The 14,881-nt window shown below is 45.3% G+C and overlaps 1 long non-coding RNA gene across 1 annotated transcript; it reads right to left on the bottom strand.

Annotated features, from left to right (window-relative positions):
• Positions 1-4,751: 4,751 nt before the first annotated feature.
• LOC109304145 lies at positions 4,752-14,419 on the bottom strand. Its single transcript, XR_002099308.1, has 3 exons — positions 14,395-14,419; positions 11,328-11,493; positions 4,752-5,600 (listed from the first exon to the last, which is right to left on the bottom strand). It is a non-coding gene; the product is annotated as an uncharacterized LOC109304145 (long non-coding RNA).
• Between the last annotated feature and the right edge of the window lie 462 nt (positions 14,420-14,881).

The raw sequence follows: 14,881 nt of genomic DNA, 5'->3' as shown, positions 1-14,881 counted from the left end.
GATGGAAGGGGAGGTGTTGCTGAGAATAGAGAGGAAAGGAGTGGGTATCGGGTAGTGTTACAGGGGGCACACTCTTACCTGTTTTGGGCTCTTAAAAGTCCACTGCTGCTGCTGCTGCTGCTCCCACAGTGTGATCTGCAGATCTTGTTGGGGTCAGGGGGATGCTGAGAGTAGGGGAGTATATCTATATTTGCAGTACTGGTTGCTTTTCCTGTACTGTCCTTTTTAAAATCCTTGATCTGCCTATGGTGACCTGGATTCTAGGTCACTTTCAGCCTGAGGGCACTCAAACCTACATATCCTACTTCCCAGTGGATTGCCATAACACTTGGGTTAGGTCACATCTCTTAGTAAATTGTAGTCACTGAGAAGCAAACAGTACAAGATTAATGGGGCCAAGAGGACTGCAAGCAAAGTGCTCAATCATGGCACTTCCCTGGAAGGGAGTGAGGAGCCTTGGGATTTGTTCTTTCTTGCTGGGATTATTTCTGTTTTTAATCACTGACAGTTTAATGTTCAATAATGCATCAACAATCCTGGGAACCACTGAGATGGAATGTGATTCTATGATCTGGTAAGGCAGTTACTTCCCAGCGGGGAGGGCTTCCCAAGTTGTGGTCTCTGATGTCAAGGCTGGTCTTACATTTTACTGTAGGTGCTCATTGGCTTAAACAATCAGAAATAACCTGCCAAGGTTATTTCTGATTGTTTAAGCCAGAAACTAGGACTCCCTCACCACTCCTCACAGGGGAGTGCCATAAGCATTAGGATACAGACTCACGCCTAAACCCATGAAAGCTGCACTCTTGGGTACCCACTGGGTCAGTGTCAACAGACAGTGTCTGCCTTTCCCTCTGCTGCCCAGCCAGAGCTCACTGCCTAGAGAATTCTCCTGGGAAATGGTTTTGATGCATCTTTGGGGCTAGGGACAGACATTCAAAAAGCCTGAGCCTGAATTGATTCAATCTTTGCAGGTTAGCTAAACCTGGCTAGGCTGAACTGGTTGGAAACTGGACAGACATTCTCCCTGGACTGAGGAAATTCAGACACATGCCTGCAGCGGTTCAGACTAGAAGCCAAGGGGTGCTAGAGCAGCCCTCCCTTCTCTTCTGCAGGGAGCTGAGCTGAGGGGGCGTGGCCAGGCCCCAGCAGGACTCTCTCACTAGGACTCTCTGGTCTGCCAGCATGGCCCCAGGGTTTCCCTGCTGGCTGCTCAAGGGGTGTAAGTATTGTCAGCCCCCAGCCTTGGGCTAGCACTCTGAGGCATGGGGGGTGTGCAATGCAAGCATCTGTTGATGACACAGAGCTTTTCAGTTTCCCTCCATGCTTTTTCAATCTCCCTCCATACTGTCTGCAGCAAACCGACAGGCAAGCAAGCCAGTCAGAAGCTGATAAGAGTCTTTATCACCTGATTAGCAAAACAATAGCCTCCCTCCATTAGTTCAAACTTCTTAAACAGCTTACTGGCTGATCTACTGATTAGCTCCAAAAGCCCTGTTCTGTCTGCCTGCCTGTCCCAGTGAAATTGGAAAGACACACACACACACACACACACACACACACCCCCCCACCGTGGAATAGGGTGGTCACCCAGGCCATGGCCCAACCAATGTTTAGTGTACGCGCACGCGCGCGCGCACACACACAGACACACACACACACACACTGTGGAACAAGGTGGCCACCCAGGCCATGGCCAAACCAATGTTTAGTGTGTGCGCGCGCGCACACACACACACACACACACACGCCATGGAACAGGGTGGCCACCCAGGCCATGGCCCAACCAATGTTTAGTATGATGATTCAAACACAGCCCCGCTCCCTGCCTGCCTCCCTCCCTTCCTCCCTCACACAGACATTGGCAGCTGTGCTCTGCTGCCTGCAGCCCCACCTGGAGGGAAGAGTTATAGCGCCCTGCAGCCAATGCACCAATGCACGGGAGCATGGCCTGGCGCATTGACTTCAGGGGGCTGTCACTCTTCCCTCCCAGTGGGGCTGCAGGTGGTGGAGTGTGACTGCCGCTGTGCGTGTGAGGGAGGCAGGCAGGGAGCGAGGCTGTGTTTGAATCTCAGTGTTAAACATTGGGTGGGCCATCGCCTGGGTGGCCCACCCTATTCTGCAGCCTCTGCACACACCTCTCGGTATTAGCTACCATACACATGCCTAGGGCCCCTGGGGCTGGGGTCTGTGCTGTGGGAGATGGGGGGGAGGGGATTTCCTGCTTGGGCAGCAAGGAGGGGGTAGGGCACAAGCAAGTCAGCAGACTCTGCTGTGCCTGCAAATCTCTGCCGGAGCTGCAAATCTCAGCCAGGGAGCAGAGGGGAGGGGCCAGCCCTGCTGAGGAGCAGAGAGCCCTGCCCAGCCCAGAGAGCATGCCAAGATGCTGGGGATTTAACTTAAACAAGCAAAGGGTCTGGAACAGACATTGCATAAACCAGTTTGACTCAAATCAGTTAAATCTGATACTACATTGAACCAGATTTATCTCAAACCAGTTTCAGCCATTTTCAAACTAGTTTACGTGCAGTGAACATCTGTTCTGCTACAGGTTTAAACCAGTTTCTGATCACTTAAACCAGTTTTTATGTAATGTCTGTCCCTAGCCCTGATGTGGCTTTGAATCCCCTCTTGGTGAGTGGAGCCTGGACTAGGGCTCCCACTTCCCAGGTGAGCGCTATTGGTCAAAACAGTGAGGTGAAACCTCTGTGATCATATAGTTTACTCTTATATTGGCTGTTACAGGTACAATTATGCATAAAGAAATGCATATAAAGCATTTAGATGGAACTTTTGTAGGAATTAGTTTTAATGTTAATAGAATCATAGAACAGAATATATAGTGATCTGAGATTTGCATATTTCTTTTATGGGACTTTTGGGCCAACTTCTTGACTGCAAGAGGTGGACCTTGTTGAAAACATCCACAAAACAATCCTAAGGGGAGCGCTATGGGATTTTCCCTTTTTTTCTGTAGGTTATTCTGCAACAAGGAGCAATTTGCATAAACAGTAATAATATGAACAAGACAGAATAGCCTGAACTAGATCAGGTTTGAACTGTAATTTCTATATGGAGTTTCATTTAATTATACAGAGAATTTTGGTTCCCAAATGAGTTATTTTTCTTTTTTACATTTATTTTAAATAAGACGTGGCGTTTCTGCTCTTTTAAAGGGTTTTAGTTTTTAATTGTATGTGCATAAAGCTAGTAAAGTGACTGGTAGTATAAAAAGATATACGGAGGAAGGAGTTAAATGTGCACTGATTAAAAGTTTTCCATAAGTCCCGGTGTTAGCCATGGTGTCCTGGCCATAATCCAGCTATGCAGGGATGTATTCTTGCCCCTTCCTCCTCCAAGTAATCTCATCAATTTCAATGGGACTATTCACAAGAGTAAAGAGTATGAATAATGGGATGTGAGATTGATTCCATGTTATTATGTTTCCCCTACATTCCTTCTGCATTTCCAGATACATTCTTCATTTCCTTCCCTAAACTTTGTACAGTATAGTGTCACTCTGTGCTGCTAAGCAGCTGTTGTTTCACCCCAGATATTTCTTAGTGATCGCTTCACTGTGTAATGGGGGTTTATTCATTATTGGTAATATGCTTTGAAATCTTTTGTCTGAATGATACCATAAACGCACAAAGCTGCTATGTAGCACTACCAGTGTCCATCAGTATTCATCTCTGGATTTGGCCTACGGAATTCATACTCTGTATCTCTTCTGTTATGATTTGACGTATATATATGTACAAAGTGCCATACTGGGTAAGACCAATGGTCTGTCTAGCCCAGTATCCTATCATCCACCTTTTATTGGTTTAGAGATGCCAAAGATAACATCGTCAACCATTCTGTTAAGATGCCAGAGGAAACATCTCCAACCATTCTGTTCAATTAATTACATATAAATGGGATCTGTCTATTTAAAATTATTAAGTAACATATAAAGAGCATACTCTAATGTCCATTATTGGCTTCACCAGTTATGGAATACGGTAACTTCAGAATATGTGAAAGCTAATATGCACCAATGTCATAGTCATTGATTTTCATAGGATGATAGAAGTCAAAGACGGAAATGTATATTACAATGATGTCCTAGTTAATTGAAAATTGATATTGCAATGATGTTCTGTTCAATTGACCATTTTAGTGGTTCAGTAATACTCTTATCTGTAAGGGGAGAGGTACCCCTCTTTGGGGCCTTTTCCATATTAATAAGCACAGTTTTTTCTCTTTTGTGCTTGCTTTTTCATAATATGGCTCTAAGGGGCTGATCTTGGGCTGAGGGCACCCAGCATCATGCAGGATATTATCTTGTGTCCGGCCAAGCTTGCGGCATTTAATTTAATTGTATCATCTGCTTCATTGTTATTCACTCTATACATCCTGAGGGGAATGTAATTAAAGGAGGATAGGAAAAAGGATGTCTGAAGACTGTGAAAGGAGAGAAGAGGAATTAATTTTAAAGGTGGTTTGAAAACATGTTATTGGTTATCTACAAGCAGTGTTAACTCTTGTGTGGCAAGGAGCTTGGATTTGGAAAACAGCTTTAATAATATTACACCTTGTCTATAGCACTGGAATAACATTGCTTATTGACAACTTTTGATTTAAACAGTATCTAAAATGGTTTTCTAAGGTGAGAAAATGTTTGAATGGTTTGGCCCAAAATGCTTTCAAATGGGTAAAGCCATCAGGCCCTAATGTGGTCTGACTAATATTAAGGATCATAACAAGTGTTAGCAATGATTAGTAGATGCTTTAATAATGGTAATCGATATAGAATCCAACGTGTTGTTTATAATCATTGCTTTTAACCATCTATAAAATTTTCTAATATGTTTGCAGCTGACTTGCAACATAGACTGCTCATATCTCTAACATATTTCTTATTTCATCACCATCCACTATAATCATTTAACCTTTATTGAACTCTTTGACAGTGCAGTCTTATTTTTTTTTCTTTTGCTCTGTAGGCAGTGCACAACCTGTCATGCTAATCAGTGCTGTCTTGCTGTTTCCTTATGCTTCCCAGGTATCTGTATCCATCTGAGGTTATAAAGAAAAACCTGTTTTTGTTATAGCATTCATTAACTGAACTCTGGAATTTGTATTTACTTACATAACAACGCAAAACTAGATGGCACTTCCTGCACCAGTGAGTCAATTACCAATATGCAAATACACTGTGTTGAAAAAACATCATTATGGTTAGAGAGTCAAGCACTAGACGCCAAAAGAAAGACTTTTCTTCCCAGCTTCTCCCCTCACCCATGGCTTCCAGTTCTGGTATCCTTGTCACTTCCAGTTCTTCTCCCTTTCCCTACAGTCCCAGTTCACTCCTTTCCCTTCTCCCAGCTGGGTTTTATTCTCCCCTGCATTTGAATCAGATGGCTTTTTCCCTTACACTCACAAGATGCCAGCAGAGGGTTATTAAGAATGCAGGGGAGAGAGGCTCCCTGTTCTTGATTGTAGTGTTTGACTTCATCCCATACAGGAACAGTTTAGAAGAGTTTGTTTGACAGCTCAGTGCTAGATCCAGTACAAGAATTAGCAATTAGATGCTGCAACATGTAACTTCTGGGCCCCTGGAGTGGGATGCAAAACACAGAGTTAGGTTCTTAGGTTTCCTCAGTTCATGGGGAAAGACTTGTATTTATAAGTACTATCCTCCTGCAGAGTAAATTAGTTTACTCCAGTCTAAGGGTGCACATATAGATGCCAAGACATTTAATGTACAGCTAATTAGTCAACTGCTCAGTAAACTTCTCATGTAGAGATGCCTAAGGAAGCCAGGGGCTGTAGCACAATGGTTCCAGCACTCAGCCAGGCGGGAGAAGTTCTGGTCCATAGTCCCACAATTTCTGTATGGCTTGTAGTTAAGCAGTCCTTGATAGAAGACTAGAGACAAAAACTGAAACCTCCCAGGCAAGTACTCTGAATTACTGTGCTCATAAATCTTTCATTTCTTTCTGCATAGTGACTTGCTTTCTACAGTCCCCTGCCAGGCAGGGCTGCTTCAACCTAGCTCTAGTTGCTGTTCATGAATAAACTCTGGAGCTTGTTGCTCCCAGGTGCATGTTTAAATGGTGTGCCCAGGAGCAATAAATCTGGAACAATAAGCTCTGGAGTTAAATTCTGTGCAGTAATAGCACGTGTAGATGTTCCCCTCCCTCTTGTGTTCCTTTGGTAGCCCTATAAATCTTGCACCAATTGCAGATAATGGGTTTTTTTGTTTGTTTAACCAATCCACTTATTTTAAATGCAAAACATATTTTGATGAGCTTGATTTTTGTCCTCCTTTGTCCAACATATTTAATATTCATAGATATTAGGGTCAGAAGGGACCTCAGCAGATCATTGAGTCTGACCCTCTGCCCCGGGCAGGAAAGAGCGCTGGGGTCAGATGACCCCAGCCAGGTGCTTGTCCAGTCTCCTCTTAAAGACCCCGAAGGCATGGGAGAGCACCACCTCCCTTGGAAGCCCATTCCAGATTCTGGCAACCCTTACTGTAAAGAAGTTCTTCTTAATGTCTAACCTAAATCTGCTCTCCATCAGTTTGTGGCCATTATTTCTAGTTACTCCAAGGGATGCCCTGGTAATCAGAGCACCTCCTATACCTTGCTGGCCCACCCCAATTAATTCATAGATGGGCACAAGATCACCTCGCAGCCTTCTCTTGCAGAGGCTGAAGAGATCCAGGTCTCTCAGTCTCTCCTCATAGGGCCTTATCTGCGGGCCCCTAACCATAAGAATGGCTCTCCTCTGGACCCTCTCAAGGTTATCCACATCTCTTTTGAAGTGTGGTGCCCAAAAATGGACACAGTACTCCAACTGTGGCCTCACCAGTGCTGCACAGAGGGGAAGTATTACTTCCCTGGACGTGTTTGTCATGCACGTGCATGATAAAGTGCAGTTAGCTTTACTGATCATTTCATCACATTGATGACTCATGTTCATCTTGGAGTCAACTGTGACTCCAAGATCCATTTCTGCTGCTGTGCTGCTGAGAGGTCATCCCCCAGCCTGTAAGTGTGCTGGTGATTCCTTCTCCCTAGGTGCAGCACTTAGCATTTGTCCTTGTTGAATTGCATCCTATTCTGTTCTTTCCACTTCTCCAACCTCTCCAGATTCACCTGGATTAATTCCCTGCATGAACGCTGCATGCCCCCGGAGGCTGGGGGGGCATAGCAAGCTCCTGTAGGTGGTGGTGGCGCTGTCAGTGGTGGGTGCATGGTGGCGGCGGTGAGCGGTGAGCTCCTGCAGGCAGCCGTAGCGCTGTTGGCAGCAGTGGGGGAAGGGTGTGGTGAGTGCCGACCAGTGGTCAGTGACCATCCGCAGATGCCGCCGGCAGTGGCGGTGGCAGCCAGCAGCGATTGGGGATCTCCTGCAGATGGTGCTGGCAGTGTTGGCAGTGATGATGGGGGTGGCAAGCGGTGACTGCCTGCAGGCATTGCCAGCAGCGTTGGTGGCACCTTTTTGCTGGGGGTGCACAGCCAAGCTCAGAGGGTGCATGTGCACCTGTGTGCATCCTTTATGCATTGCCTATGGTTCCTTGCCCACTAGTGTGTTTACTTTACCGCATAATTTGGTGTCATCTGTGAATTTGGACAGAGTGGTCTCCACCCTCATCTAAGTCACTGATGAAGACGTTGAACAGCACCGGTCCAAGGACCGAACCTTGGGGAACTCCACTGCCCATTTCCTTCCAGGTCGATGCCGACCCATCGACCACTACTCTCTGGGTGTGTCCCATTAGACAATTTGCCACCCACCTGACCATGTAATCATCTACATCACTGCCATTCAGTTTATTTATGAGAATAGGATGAGATACTGTATCGAAGGCTATCTTAAAATCCAGGTAGATGACATCTACCTCATCCCTTGCATCTAAGCCTTTTGCAACCTGGTCATAAAAAGAAACAAGGCTAGTCAGGCAGGGTCTACCTGCTACGAACCCGTGCTGGTTGCCCTTCAGCATTATTATTTTTTTAGTTATTCAGCAATATTTTTTCTTGAAATAATAAAAATAGTTTTAAAATGCTATTTTTGTGAATTTTTAATTGAATTTCAGTTTCCATTTCTAAAAGTATCTTCACAGTAATCTCATGTAAAAAGCCCCTCATCATCTAGCAAATAAAAAGCATATAATTCAGAATTGACTTAGTGCAATGGGAAAAGAAGGATTTGAATACATATATGGTAGGCCAAGTACTTGTGTAAATAAATGGATATAATCATATTGTATCCTGTGGTTAGCAAAAAAGAAACACAAATATACTAACCAGAGAGAACTGGCATTTCTTTATGAAAATAACAAAAAGAATACAAATGCAAATTATTTAAATTGAGGTTTGCTGCTTGCTGATTTAAATTATGATTAAAATAATGGAAGATGAAAAACAATTTTCCATAATTCAGTCAAAGCATTTCTTATTTTGTACAATCTGTGTGTATGAAGAAAGAAGTGGCTTTTCCGTTTGTTTGTTTTTGTTTTGCTTTTGACCTTTTGCAGGAGGGAAAATTATTAAGTTTTTAGCTAGCTCATCAAAGGGTCAAAGGCTGATTAATCACTTTAGGCCAATTGTGATACTTTTATATATGCAGAATAGCAACTTTTCCATTTAGTTCAATTGTGTAGTGATATGCTGCTCAGCATACATAGGAGCTTTCCAATCTTGCCCTGTGCTAGATTCATAGTCCTCTAATTTACGCCCTCCTACACTTTGTGTCTATGACTGATAAAAATATAATGGCAGCAGTATGGAAATTGGGCCAGTGAATGCAGCTCATCGCCTTTGGATATGGAATTAATGCAAAAAAAATCAGGAGATAATTAATTTGGATTGAAAATGCTGAGCTATATTTTAATTGTAACATTTCTAAACTCTGTGCTGTGTCTTCAGCTTGCTCTCAGTGGATTTAGATCATATATGATGAATAAAATATTGATTGGTGGTTTCAGATGACAGATGCTGCTAAATCTGAACAAACATTTTAACTAATATGAAATTCAAATTATGATCAAACAGAAAATTAATATGAATTTCATATTTTGTTATTTTAATAAACACAGATGTCTTGCCAGTGGCTAGGAATGCTGTTAAGCATCAGTGCATAAGACATTCTTTTTTTTTTGAGCTAAACTATAAAGGTAAAGAGCATTTTCTATATTTGTGTTTTGCATTCCCAAGCAAACCAGTTAAAATTCAGAAATAATTTAAGTTGATTTTCTCTGGTGAAAACTGTAATAGCAGCTTAGAAAACTGAACCTGTAAGGTATTTTCCACTATGGCAAGGATTTAAGAAGGAATGACAAGAAGGGATCTTCTGGGCCATCCAGTGCAGCCTGGATTGGAAAGGATCTCAATTCTTTTCACAAACTGACCAAGCTCTGTACTTCATATTGGTGGGTACAAAGGAGAGACTTGTGGGCAGTGGCCATGTCTCCACGTCTGCTTTACTGCACAGTAGACTAATTTACTGTGCAGTCAAATGTCACTGTCTACACATGTGCAGCACTTAGGCTGGTGCAGACTAATTTACTGCACCATTAGATAGTCCTATCAGACACAAGCACTATCTCCTGGTACAGTAAATTACTGTGCTTAAACACACGAGTAGACAGTGACAGGGCTGGCTGGAGAATGAGGGCACTTCACCACAGGGTTAGCTGGCAGGCAGCTCCTGGACTGAAGCACCCTTGTGCCCCAGCCAGCCGCTTTGCAGCCTGTGGGAGCCCCATCAGAGCCAGCCCTGGGCTAGCTGCTCCAATGGGGCTCCACATGCTGTGGAGTGGCTCTAGTCTTTCCACAGCACATGGAGAGCAGCACTGGGATGCTCCAGTTGGGGCTCCAAGTACTGTGGAGCGGCTGGCTGGGGCATGAGGGTGCTTCAGGGTGGGGGCTGCCTGCTGGCTAGCCCTGCACTTAAGTACCCTCGCACCCCAGACAGCCCCTCTGCAGCACATAGAGCCCAGTTGGAGCAGGTTGGGGCTGGCAGGCCCACACTCTGGTTGGGGACAGAAGATGCACATAAACCAGGATAAGAGATTGGAAACTGGTTCAAATCAGGAGTTCAGTGCACATAAATTGCTTTCAAAATGACTGAAATTGGTTTTAGATAAAGCTAGATGAATACAGTAACAGATTTAACTGATTGAGATTAAATCTGTTTATTGAACTTCTGTCCTAGATCCCCGGGTCCTGCCAGCCTGGGCTGCTCCCACTGGGTTTCATGTGCAGCACGCAAAAAAACTCCAGAGCAATAAGCCCTGCGGTTTATTCATGCACATTAATTGCATGTTTAGACACGCCCAGTATTTTTTGAACTTATACTGACTTGTGTTGTCTTATACCTCTAAAGAGGAATAATGGCCTAGTCAAAATGAAGTAGCAGCTCTGTGAATAGCAAAATGTGCAACAGCATTGGATGTGCTTTACAGTTAGATTGACAGTCATCTAGTCAGCATCCTGACTGGGAAAGCGTCCTGGATCAGATGCTTCAGCAGAAGGTGTAAGCAACTTTATAGTAAACCATAGTATACTATGGTTATAGTAAAGCATAGTATACTATGACTTACCTGGAAAGAAGCTTCCCAAAACATTGTCAATGGCTGGATAATAACACTGGAGCATGAGTGCTGATGTCTGTCTGAGAGGAGGATGTTTTAAAATTCTTTTTTCATGTAAATTGGGTATTTTTATTGTCTATGTAAACCAGTGAGTCCTAATTTTTGGACTGATAAGCCCCTGTCAACTTTCAGAATTTGTCAGGTACTATCATACATCTTTATCAACAAACTTTTAATTGAACAAGGTAGAGGCCTGCTGTGGTCTGTGGATCAGCTGTGGGACACTTGCTGTGATCTTATGGACCATTAGCGCTCCCCGGAGCCCAGTGTGGAAACAACTAGCATCAACATTTAATATTTTTTGTGAACTTTACTCTTAATTGCTTGTGACAGTGAATTCCAGAGATAATGCATTATATATTTAAAAATAAGCCTTTTTATCAATCTTAAATATGTTGCCTTTTAACTTAATTCCTTTATTAAGAAAGCAAGACCACCTGATTTGCCTTTTTTATGCCAGTTACTGTGTTATACACATCCAACGTGTACCTCTTTTCTGCTTCCTTTCTGAACCATTTTATGTATTATTTTTAGGCTGATTAATTCTAAATGCAGCATTTCAGCATCAGGTATACACCTGGCATAATTATGTCTTCACAATGTCATTTTTTTATCCCATTATTTAATGGCATTATTTCCTATTTCAGTCTTCTATGTACAGCAGGGGTTTCAGACTCACCTGGGCCCCCAGGCCAGATCTGGACTGCAAGACTCCTCACAGGCTGGGTCAGAATCAAAGGAAGCTTCAAGTGCTGGATCCGGATGGGGCATCTGGGATGGGGTGAGCGTTGGTAACACACACACTGCTCACCCGCCTGCTGCCAACACACATCCCCAGCCAGGCTCTGTAGCTGGTAATTGATATCAGGCCCCTCTACTACTTTGCCCAACTCCTCTAGGAGACCCATGAGCTGGGTGAAATGTCTGCAGACCATATCTTTGACACTCCTCATATATAGGCTTGGCTTTTTTTAGCGTGCAGCTGCACATTGATCAGAAGTTTTAATATAAGCTTCCTATAGTCTTTCCAGAGTACTTCCACTTAATTTAGAGCCCACTGATGTATGCAAATAGTTCACAGTGGGTTAATGTACATCAATGAGTCCCTAGATTAATATAATTATGTACTGCAGTGCTTAGGGCACTAGTAAGAGCATATAGTGTCTTTCACTTCTAGGTCACTGGTTTAAATACTGGTTTGAACTGATAGTGACCAAAAGCCATCACCCCCTGACAGCTCTTTGGCGCTTAAATGCACAATGAATGTGTGGTTTCATCATTAATCATATTAATGAAACCACTTTCATTATTAGTACCTCTTTTGAAAGTCTCTTCTGAGATACCAAGGGTGACTAAAACATAAACTTTATGACTGTGTGTAACAGCGATTTGCAACGTACTCAGCCAGGGCACCTATCCAACACTTTGAAGGTGGCAGCATCCCCAGCTGAGAACTACTGTGAGTCCTGCCTCAATTTCTCTCAGTACTTCTTAACCAGGTGTTACTGGGGGAGGTGGGGAAAGGACTGGGAACAGGCAGCCTGAGCCAGATCTGTCAGCTTTAGGCGGATCAGAGAGCCATAATGCAACAGCTCTGCATGTGGAGCAGTTTTATCTGCCCACTGCCACCATAGCAGCAGCACTGGCACCATGGCACTCCAGCTGAGAGCCACTGGTGTAGAAACTCGGGTTAGGCATGTCAGGTCTCTGTACAGTGCCTGGAGATCATGATGGGATCCAGAACAGCAAATGCCTACTCTGCCTAAGCCAGTGATGGAAAAACAAAGGATAAGGGCATGTCTTAAATCCCCGTCCTCTCCATGGCTGAGGAGTCTTACTCAGTGCCCCGGGCAGATCTCTCTGTCTACTTGGGACCCAAAGCTCAAAACCATTACTTTCATTTTAAAGCAGAGGGGGCAGGAGGTGGGAGTGGCAGTGGCATCTTTTCCTTTTTACACAATCACCTAGAGAACTTGTGCAATAAGTGGAATATGTAAGTTCAATCTTTTCATCTATCTGCAAGGGATCCATCCCAAAAGGTAACCTTTCAGAGTGCCCTGACCTCACAGTGCTACAGACTGTTTTGTGGTTGGAGAGCCCTTAGTCTGTTGTGGTGAAGCTATTACGCGGAAGTTGTGCAGAAGTCTTGAAGGTTCATTTGGCCAGAAAGGGAGAATGAAAGGGAGCATGACTGGGTGGGGGAGGGAAGACCTGTCTTCTGATGTCTGTCCCAAAGCCATTTATATATTTTTATTAACCTTAGGTAAAAACAAAAGTGGCAGTCATCACAGCATTTTATGGGAGCTCAAACCTACTGCCATGTCACAGGTGTACTCTGGTAAGGCCTGGGGGGTTAAGCCCCTCAGGCGAGATGGGCAAAAAAGTATTCAGGTTCTGGAACCCAGGCTTAGGTGAGATACAGGACGCTTACACAAATTACATTTTTTGCATGCTTGGGTCCCTGAAAGCGATCTACTGCTGTGACATAGCACACGTGCATGGCTGCAAAGGGCTTTAAAAATGTCTGACTGTACAAAAAATTAACTCTTGTCAAATCAAGTATTAGATAAAAGCACTCTAAAGCACAGCACCTTAGGGAACTTGTGGTCTTTTGAGGGTTCTTTTTGTTGTGTGGGGGTGGGGCTCTCAGTGGGGGAGAGAGGGGAAAGGAAGCAGAGATACCAGCTGGGCTTTGCTCAGCCTGAGCTGGAGGTGGGGTGTGTGGAATGGAGTCCCCTCACCCCCCCCCAGCGACCCCAGCTGGGGTATGGGGGGGAGCTGAGCCAGGCCTGCAAGGTGAGGGGGACTCTGTTCCACCTTCCACCCCTGGCTCTGACTAGGCCTCTGGCTGCTTTCCTGGCCTGAGCAGCTGCTGACTACTTTGGCTGGTCTGAGCTGGGGGGGTGAAGCGGAGCCCCTTAGCCTCATGGGTCCAGCCTGACTCCCCTTAATACTCCAGCTGGGGCAGCTGGGGGGCCTGCAAGGCAAGGGGGCTCCATTCCACCCTGCACCCCCGCCCACCTGGGAAAGCCCAGCTGGCAGCTCCATGCTGCCCCCTTCCCCCTCTGACAGCCTTGGAGAGGCAGGTGGGGCTTGCCCACCTGTGAGCCCAGAGGAGGCATGGGCCATGCAGGGTTGGGGCTGTGCAGCGCCAGGTCCCTGCAAGTACTATGGAGCTGGGGCTTGTGGTGGCGGCAGCCAGAAGGAGATGCCGCTGCCTGGGCAGCCTAGAAAGGCAGTCCAGCTGCAGAGCCACCCCAGCCCCGCTCCAGGCCCAGGGACAGCAGGATGTGCTATAGCTAGATGGTGCCTGGGCCAGGTGGCACTGAGGCCTTCTCTGGCCCAGACAAAGACCCAGTCCAGCCCACGAGCCATAATTTGCTCACCCCTGCTGTAGGGCAGTTCCCACTGTTGGGCTTAACTCTGGTTCCAGACAGCATGCTGCACCCCTAAATTCCTAGTCCCAATCCCAGCTCTGCTGCAGAAACACCATAGCTGCAGAAACAGCAGACAAAAAAGGCCCAGGCCTATGGCGGTGGCCTGGGCATCTGGTCTCAGCTATACCCCACGCTGAGAAGATACAATTACAAAACAGCGAGCAGGCCCCTGTAGCCAGTAGCTGCCATTCCTGGGTAGTTTGCTCAGGGATTAATAGCCCCATGGCATTAACCCACTTAAGAAAAAAACAGGGCAAAGAAGGAGGAAATAGGATCTTAAACTCCAAAATAAACTTTCTCTTCCTCTACCTGAGGCTTTCCCTTCAAAAAGCATTGCTGGCCTCTCAGTGAAAAATGTGTGTGTGGGGGGGGCCCCCCTCCATGGGGAGCAGGTTTTCTGGCTCCCAATGTAGCTGTGCAGCTCTCAGCAGGCAGATGAATAATAGCCCCAGGAGAAAGAGAGAGAACGGTAGTGAGTGGTCCTTATATACATGGGGTGATATCACCCAAAACTTTTCCAATCAGGGAGGGTATTTCTCGCCACCAATCTGCCCGAAGAAGCTCCAGCTTTCTCTGCCTAGTGAGGGTACAGGGTTTTACATATTTTGTTCAGATAGGGGCCCCAGCTTGCCATGTGCTGAGCACATGGCCAGAGCAAAAGGAGCCGTCTGGCCCATATCAAAATATGCACACAAAAAACACAATACACAACCCAGTATGTGTGGGGGTGTTACATATATATGACTTGTGGATAATCAGAGCCTGCTTGAAATCTTCTTGCAGTCCTGCAAGGTGC

Source organism: Gavialis gangeticus, unplaced genomic scaffold (assembly GCF_001723915.1).
Source record: "Gavialis gangeticus isolate Ggan-Ray unplaced genomic scaffold, GavGan_comp1, whole genome shotgun sequence".
Taxonomy (NCBI): Eukaryota; Metazoa; Chordata; order Crocodylia; family Gavialidae; genus Gavialis; species Gavialis gangeticus.
Note: the sequence above shows the minus strand (reverse complement) of the source record. Positions and strands in the feature narration are given on the sequence as shown.